Below are 8,397 nucleotides of genomic sequence, written 5' to 3'. Positions count from 1 at the left end.
ATGCCAAAGCCACAGATGCTGGAAAAACATCAGGAATAAACTCTTCCAGAACATGGCCACAGAGCCCCAAAACCCCACAAAAACCTATGGATGCCACCCATGAAAGCCTTCATTGGGTTCATTGGTTGTGGTTTTGCAAATAACAGGATATTCTTCCTGCTTTCCCGTTAACAGATGCTAACTATCCCATTAACGTTCCCATGGAGCCAAGGAGGAGTAATGGCCTCTGCCTTCATGGAGGCCATCCCTCTGCACCGTCTTAACTGAGAACAACGACAACAACATCGTGACGAAATGTAGGCCTCTGACTCCAACTTTGTAATTATTGTTTCTCCTGTTTGATTTTAAACACCTTTGTCTGATGAAGAATCCAGTAGAACCTCAAAAGCTTGCATCGTATATATAAATGTGTCATTTTGGTTGTCATCATAAAAACTTTGTGGATTTGGGGTGTTGTTGTGCTTTGCTATACGGCCGACACGGCCAGCCCTGGATGTGTTGGCTGGATGTGTGAACAATGGACCCATGACTTGTGCAAGGTCTGTGTGTGTTGCACAGGGATCAGAAGTGAATCAGAAAAGTTGTGACATCTCAGATTTGCTAAACCTAAAGTCTCGTTTCCAACAGAGGAAAGGGGATGCCCAAAGCTGGAAGCCAGATAGGATGGATTTAATAATGAGTTACAAAGAGCTGTCATGTTTCCGAGGGAAACCCTCCTTCTTCTTCATGGGCCGATGCTTTTGACAAATTCAGCCTGAAATGCGTAGGCTCCAGCCGGCCTGTGGCCTCAGGATAAGACCCTTCCTTATGATAAGATGCTCTGGTCCCAGAGAGTGTCTTATCGCCAGAGAACAGGCTGGTTGAGCCCCAACTTATCTGCTGATGAACATCTCCAAAGTCTTTGCTCACAAAAGAATTGGCAATGCGCACCAACAACAGCCCAGCTGTTTAGAAAGAATTACTAAACTCATAATATTTGGCACAGGAGTTTCTGTTTCTACCTCCAGCTCCAGCCCCTTTTGCTATCATATATCCAACAGAGTACAATAACACCCCAAATCCACAAAACAGTGATACTGTTATGGGGCCAACCAAAATGCACAAAATATATGATAGATGCAAGCTTTTGAAGCTTGAGTGTCACAAGTGATCTGCTTTTGAATACCAATGGAAATTTGGAAAGGCGCAGGCTTGGAAATGGAGCCGGAGTGGTATAGTGGCTTGAGCGTTGGACTATATGACTCTGGAGACCAGGGTTCGAATCCCTGCTTGGCCATGGAAACCCATTGGGTGACCTTCTAAAATACATCCACTGGGTGACCATGGGCAAGACACACTCTCTCAGCTTCAGAGGAAGGCAAAGACAAAACCCACTCTGAATACATTTTGCCAAAAAACCCATGATAGGTTTCCTTATGAGAAACAATGCAAAGGCACACAACAACAACAACAACAATTCAGCCATGAAGAAACTAGATACGATCCTGAAGTGTAAAGGCATATCATTAAACACCAAAGAATCATCCATTCCATGTCGTTGTGTGCCTCCAAGTTGTTTCCAACTTATGGCAACCCCAGGGTCGAATGCCTCTGGATATGGATGTTACACCCAGAGTTGGGACATGTTAATTTTTTGGACCCCGGCTCCTCCAAGCAGCCTTTTTCAAGTGTCCAGTTCTCTCTTGTTCTTGTGGCCAAGACCAGCTTGTATATTCTTCCTCATTAATAACTTGCCATTTCAACCTCACTCTGATGTTGCCCAGCTGCACATGTCTCACTTTTTCACCTGTGAAATGTTGGCAGGTACATGAGTCTCCATGCCTAAATCCCCAAAGGCACCTGCTCCCATCTGATCTTGGAAGCTGAGCAAGGTCCAGCGTGGTTGGTACTTGGACGGGAGGCCATCAACAAATCCCAGAGGCTGGAGGCTATGAACTGGCAAAGAAAACCCTAAGAATTAATGGGTTTGCCATAAGTCAACAGGCAGCTTGAAAGCATGCACACCCAGACATGTATGTCTCCCATTTTCTTTCTCTTGCAAATTGAAGCATTTAGTGCCCGGTGCCAACATTGATCTTAAGGAGCATTCAGCATTCTGCATGTCCTCCTCTGCATCTTGTCCTTGCTCTCTTTTTTGTGGCGCTCTGCTTACTTATTAGTAATGAGGAGTCGACGAGCGCAGTTTCCTTAAGCTGAGCTGGCTCTGGTCCTTATGGCCGGATGGTGTTTCTTTCCCAAAGACACTGTGGCGAATGAACAGCAAAAGGCACATGCTGAAGTCTCCTGGGCTCAGATTTAGCAAAAGGGTGGGATGTCACTTAGGAGGGTGCGAGTGAGGGTTGCACCAGGTGAAGCCCTTTGGGCAGAAAGAGGCGATGGCATTTGTCCGCATCCCTTTAAAATACAATATCTTAGTGGAGAAGATGGTGTGAGTGGGACAAGGCTCAGTGTTCTGACTTACTGTTTTCAGGAGTGTGAAAAAGAGGTGTAGTTCCAGATGTTTCTTTAGAAACAAAACCTGGGATATATAACTTAGTCAGGCCTGTCTATTTGGCTTTTCAAAAAATATGATGATGATGATGACACTGTCTTGCAAGGGCTTAGGAGGGAACCACGATAACACCTTTAAAGAGCTCAGACACTGCGATGCCACTGTGCTATTAAAATATTACAGCGCAGAAGCCGCTGCGCCCAAACAAGATTAGAAACTCACTTTTTCCACTCCTCCTCCGTTACTAACTAAGACTCAAAGTAGGGATGTGGGAAATTATATATATATCAAGCAGTGTGACCTTTTTTAACAGGCAGGCCGTCTTGACCCAGTGAGACAGGCTGGTGAGGATTCTCCGCCGCCTGCAACACCAAGGCAAAAACACTTTAGAAAACCAAATTGTCCTCAATTTGTGCAAAGTCTCTGTACAAAATGAGTGCCTTTCTCCTTTCAGTAGCTGGGTGCAGACACATATAATCCCAGAGCAAGAAGAAAAGGACAGTCTGACTGGTTGCAAATGATGCAGACCCTCCAACTACCCCTAATTCCAGTTAATCCTCTGCTGTCACACTTTTCCAGCTGCTTTTAAATGTCCCGGTTTCTCCCACTTCCCTCCTTTGTCCTCAGTTTACCTCCATTGATTCAGCTAATGGCCAAATGGTGGGAAAAGCCTCTGCGGATGGAAAACCAAAAGGAGGGAGGCAGAGCAAAGCAGGAACTGGGGGAGAATACTGCCAAATGCCACCTTGTTTTGGATGGCAGTGATGACGTCTGGTTAGGGCAGCAAGGCTTCAGTTACAGCTTCCCAGGCCAGGTCCCCAGAGATGGACAGCTCAGAGTTGCAGGAATTGGGTTTGCAAAGGAAATGGACTTCTTCCTTCCCTCCTTCCCGTTACTTCAGTTGCTGCAAACTGTGTTCAAAATGCAAAAATACTTTGCACTCAATGACTTAATAAGGGAGGAGAGGAGAGGAGGAGTGGGCCCTTGTCCTTCCCAGTCGGCTCAGGCAAAAGCAAAGTGCTGCAGCCTCTCTTGGCTTGTTGTTTTTCCTCACTGATAAATTCTGCCATCTTCTGATGTCACTTGGCCATACTTTGGTTTTAATTTGTGATATATTGACAAGTATGGACTTGCTACAACTCTAAAGCAAGGTGTTGCAAGTTACCTTCTAGGACTATGATTCCCATATTCCCCCATGCTGGCTTTCCAGGGATTCTGGGAGTTGTAGTCCCACAAGCTGCTTCCCCAAACTCTTATGCCAGAAAACCCTTTGCAGAGTACAAGGAGCCAGGGTTCAAGCTTCTACTCGGCCATGATGCTTTCAGAAAAAAATGTGGAAGTTTCTAGCCCCTCAGTCTGACAGATGTATAATATAGTATAGTATAGTATAGTATTTATACTGAAAGTACTCCCCAGATTATGATCAGCCTGCATATATGTTTGTTTTAAGATGTACTTTTCCAAACAAATCCTTTGTCTAGCTGCCTTACAATCAGTGTCATAAAACATTAACTACACATCTTCCAATATTATATAGATGAAAACCAAGTCATGTGAGGCTGATCAATAACTGAGCGGGGGTCAAGATGGCAAAGGTTATTGATAGGCAAGAACTGAGAACTAGTTTAAGAGAGGCTGCAGGCCAAAGCCTCCCGCAAGAGAGGGAGATGCTATTTTCTCTTCTCCTTTCAAGGTTTCTAGGAATTACGGCTTGCAAAATCTTTACAGCTCTTAGAACTATAAAGATTTATATAATAATATCATTTAAGCACGGAGGGAGGTGCAAGAGGATGACATCCCAGGGCTAAACATGCCTACTCTATGTAAATCACATTGAATTCCACAAGAGTTGTTCCCAGGGTGCATCTAACACTGTTGAAGTAATGCAGTGTTTGCCATACTCAAGTGCTGCAGCTCCATCCTTTGGAATCCTGGGATCAGTAGTTTTGCAATATCTGTAGCCTTCTCTACCAAAGAATGCTGGTGCCTCGCCAAACTACAAATCCCAGGGTTCTTTACAAGGCAGTTAAAGCAGTGTCAAACTGCATTATTTCTGAGTCAATGCATCCCCCAGTCACAATGCACATGGGCTTCCCAACTTCCCTAGGAGTCTCCAATGCAGGCTCTGTTTTTCACTAGTCCAGAGCAGGGACTCACACAGAGACAGTGGCAAAAGGGATTAAGTTTACAAAATGCCAGAATAAAGATGGAGCAGGTTTGTTTTCTGAAGCTGGGGCAATGGACACAAAGTACCAGAAAAGAGATTCCACCGAAACATTCAGTAATGGAAGACGCTGCTGCCTTGGAGGGTGGTGGAGTCTCCTTCTTTGGCGGTGTTTAAATAGAGGCTGGATGGCCATCTGTCCCAGGGAGTGCTTTGGTCCCTGCGTTTCAGAATTGGGGTTGGATTGGATGGCCCTTGGGAGTCTCTTCCAACTGTAGGATTTGATGAATTGCTGGCAAATGACAAAAATAGCAGCGCTGGCAATGTCTCTCTAGCTTCCATGATTGTACAAAGAGAAACAAAGCCCCATAGATGCTCCTGTGTGCCATGGACCAAACCGGGGGCCAGAGGGTGAGTTATATAAGGGTATGAAGCCCAGAAAAGTGAGATGCTGCTGGGGAGGGTGCGAGAAGTAGGGAAGAATCAAATGGAAACAGATGTGCCATTGTCCCTATGCTAAGTGAGACCACGCCAAGATGAGGATTAGTGGCAGAAGAACAGGTTTGGTTGCAAAAGATGCGTCTGTCTCCCCACCATCGTCCCCCTGCACCAGATGGGCACCACAAAGGCTTTCTTGACTGCTTCTGAAGAACCAGTTAAAGCAAGGCAGGAGAGGTGGGCATGCAAACCGAGGACCAGGAAGATTAATCGCAGGCAGCATCTGCACTGCACTGCAAACATAAAGCAGTTTGATACCACTTTAACCCCCATGGCTCAACGCTATGGAATCAACGCTAGAGGCACCACCATCTTGTGACGTTTGGATATCCAGAGTTTGCCGCGTTGGCTGTATAGCAATGCACAACACTGTTCAAAAGCCACAAAACAGGGATGCCTTTATGGGGCCGACCAAAATGCACATTATACATGAAAGTTGCAAGCTTTCGAAGCTCCAGTGAAGTTTTGGTTAGTTTGGGAAAGCATGGCAAAGCAGCAAGGGAAGGAGGTGGTTGCTTTTAGAGCATGGAACCCAAGTTAGTAATGGATTTATTAGGTCTTGCTGGGGCCATTCCTACTGTTTCCTTAGCCGTCTTCCACCCACCAGCCTTTTGCTCCAACAAACCTTGCAAAACATTTATTGAAGGCTTTCGCTGGAGATGTTTCAATACTTTACATTTTTCTTGGCTGAGGTTGTTGACTGGATTGCTTATACTGAGGCCATTTATCTTAAGCCCGTCCTTACTGGCCTCTGTGTGTCATTCCCATCCCATTTCATTCCTAACTTCCCCTCACCATGTATTTTAATCTGGCCTTTCCTTCTACAAACACAGAGCAGAATATGGTCTTCTTCCTGCCATCCCAGACGTTAGCCATACACAATAGTTCCCAGATATAGGATTACGCAAAGCAAATGGCAAGAAAAAAGACTCCGCCTAAATATCAGGAAGGCACTCTTGACTGTAAGAGCTGTCTGATAAGAGGAATGAACTGCCTTGGAAGATAGTGCACTTTGGCAGTCTTTAAACAGAGGTTGGATTGGCTTCTTCCAGGAGGGTTTTAGTTGTGTATTCCTGCATGGCAGGGGTAATGTTGCATCCTAGAAAGTGAAGTCCACTTCTGAGATGTCACCCAGTGTGGTCCGCACCACCCTAAAAATGCTATAGTTTCCTCTTCATGCCAGAAGCCTCCAGCATCCCTTGGTCCCTTCGATGCAGAAGCAATGGGACGAGACCCAAGCAAGCCAGCGTCATCCCCTTTGGCTCCCAAGAACCCAGCTTATGTGTGACGGAATGGAAAGCTGAGGAGGCAGCCGCCTCACTTGTCTTCGCTGCCAAGATGAGAGAGGGATGAAATGGGATTTGGCCTGGGGAGACGCTGGCTCTCCCTCCCTCTGCTTGGGAATGGAAGCTCTTGCAGAAAAGTTCACCAAGGGAAGATTAGAGGCACTGCCAGTCCCTTGCACTGCATACTAAAAAAATTGGTTATGAATGCATTCACATCATTGGTTCCATCTTTATTCCAATGCTTGCATGTGTGAACAACCAAACGCACAAAGATGCCGATCGACGCATGATATTGCATTGTTGCGTGTTCTGTGTCTTTGTGTTTGGATAATGTGTTTTACAACTGTATTGTATTGGCTTTGTAGTTATATTGCTCTCTTCCTTCTCATGTGTCTCTGTGTTTAGATTGTACACTGTCTTTTTCTTATTATTTTATCCTATGAAGTGCCATGTACATTGATGGTACATATAAATAAACTGATTATTATTATTATTATTATTATTATTAATATTAATATTAATGTGAATGGGTGTTAGAGCAAATAAAGCCTGAATTTTTCCTAGAAGCAAAAATGATTAAATGGAGGCTGTCATACTTTGGACATATCATGAGAAGACATTATTAATTGTAAAAGACATTAATGTTTTGTATAGTGGAAGGCAGTAGGAGAAGAGAAAGGCCACATATGAAGGCATACAACAACAAACAAACAACAACAAACAACAACAACAACAAACTTGCTTTCCTGACTTGGTTCTTCCCCAGTTTAGCTACATCAGTATTACTTGCATTACGTATTCTTTCCATTCTCTTGATTCCAGGGGAAACCCATAAGCAAAATCTGAATCTTTTAGTTCCTTGAAACAACGTTCAAACCTTGCCATCATTTTTAAATTCAGATTTGAAGAACTATCACCATTTTGATCTCCCAGCCTTGTTGATCGGATTTTTTAATACTATAATCGTAACGTGCCAATTTCAAAACAACCTGTTCTTTCCAACCTCCTCCACTGCCTGTAATTCGGAGCATCGCTGGTGGGGAATTGAGACAATTCATGCAAGTTTTTAGCAAACGTGCTCCAAAGGAACTTGCTTGTGACAATTGTCAGCCTACACAACAAGGCCAGGAGCCCTGCAGAAACAACGGCTTGTTTAAGGAAACCCAATCATTGGACCGCCAGGCTTTTCCTTATCTCTTCCGATCTGTTGTTGATTGAAAACCAAGCAGAGAAAGTAAAGGTCAGCAAGAATATCACTTGTATTTGTGTTTGTGTGTGGCACTTTCCCAGCAGACGGGTGTCTGGTTTTAACAAGCACTTGCAGAACGCACATTTGCTGCGTACCCTACAACTGTCCAGGTCTGGCAAGGGCAGCCCCAAGTAATCCCCTGCTACCTTTAAAATGTCCCGGTTCCAAAGAAAGAGGAACACTTCCCAGCTTTCCCACCCAAATAGACTTGTTTCTCCATATTGGCTAGGGTTAGGGGCACAAGACCCCCGTGAACATGGGAAAAACGCCAAAAACAAAAACGCCATGTTTTTACCTGAGAGGACACCTCTCTAGGAATCTCTAGGTCCTCCAGTGCAACTCTGTGGTCAACATCCGACAGACACTGACCATAGAACTGTGCTGGAGGAGCTACAAAGGCCTAGTGGAGTGTCCTCTCTAGGAATCTCTAGGCCTTTCAGTGCAAGTTTTAGTTAACGTTGACCAGAGTTGTACTGTACTGGAAAAGCTACAAAGGCCTAGTGGAGTGTCCTCTCTAGGAATCTCTAGGCCTTTTAGTGCAAGTTTTAGTTAACATTGACCATAGAGTTGTACTGGAAAAGCTACAAAGGCCTAGTGGAGTGTCCTCTCTAGGAATCTCTAGGCCTTTTAGTGCAAGTTTTAGTTAACATTGACCATAGAGTTGTACTGGAAAAGCTACAAAGGCCTAGTGGAGTGTCCTCTCTAGGAA

The sequence above is a fragment of the Sceloporus undulatus genome, chromosome 9 (genome assembly GCF_019175285.1).
Source record: "Sceloporus undulatus isolate JIND9_A2432 ecotype Alabama chromosome 9, SceUnd_v1.1, whole genome shotgun sequence".
Lineage (NCBI taxonomy): Eukaryota > Metazoa > Chordata > Lepidosauria > Squamata > Phrynosomatidae > Sceloporus > Sceloporus undulatus.
This window is presented reverse-complemented; position numbering follows the sequence as displayed.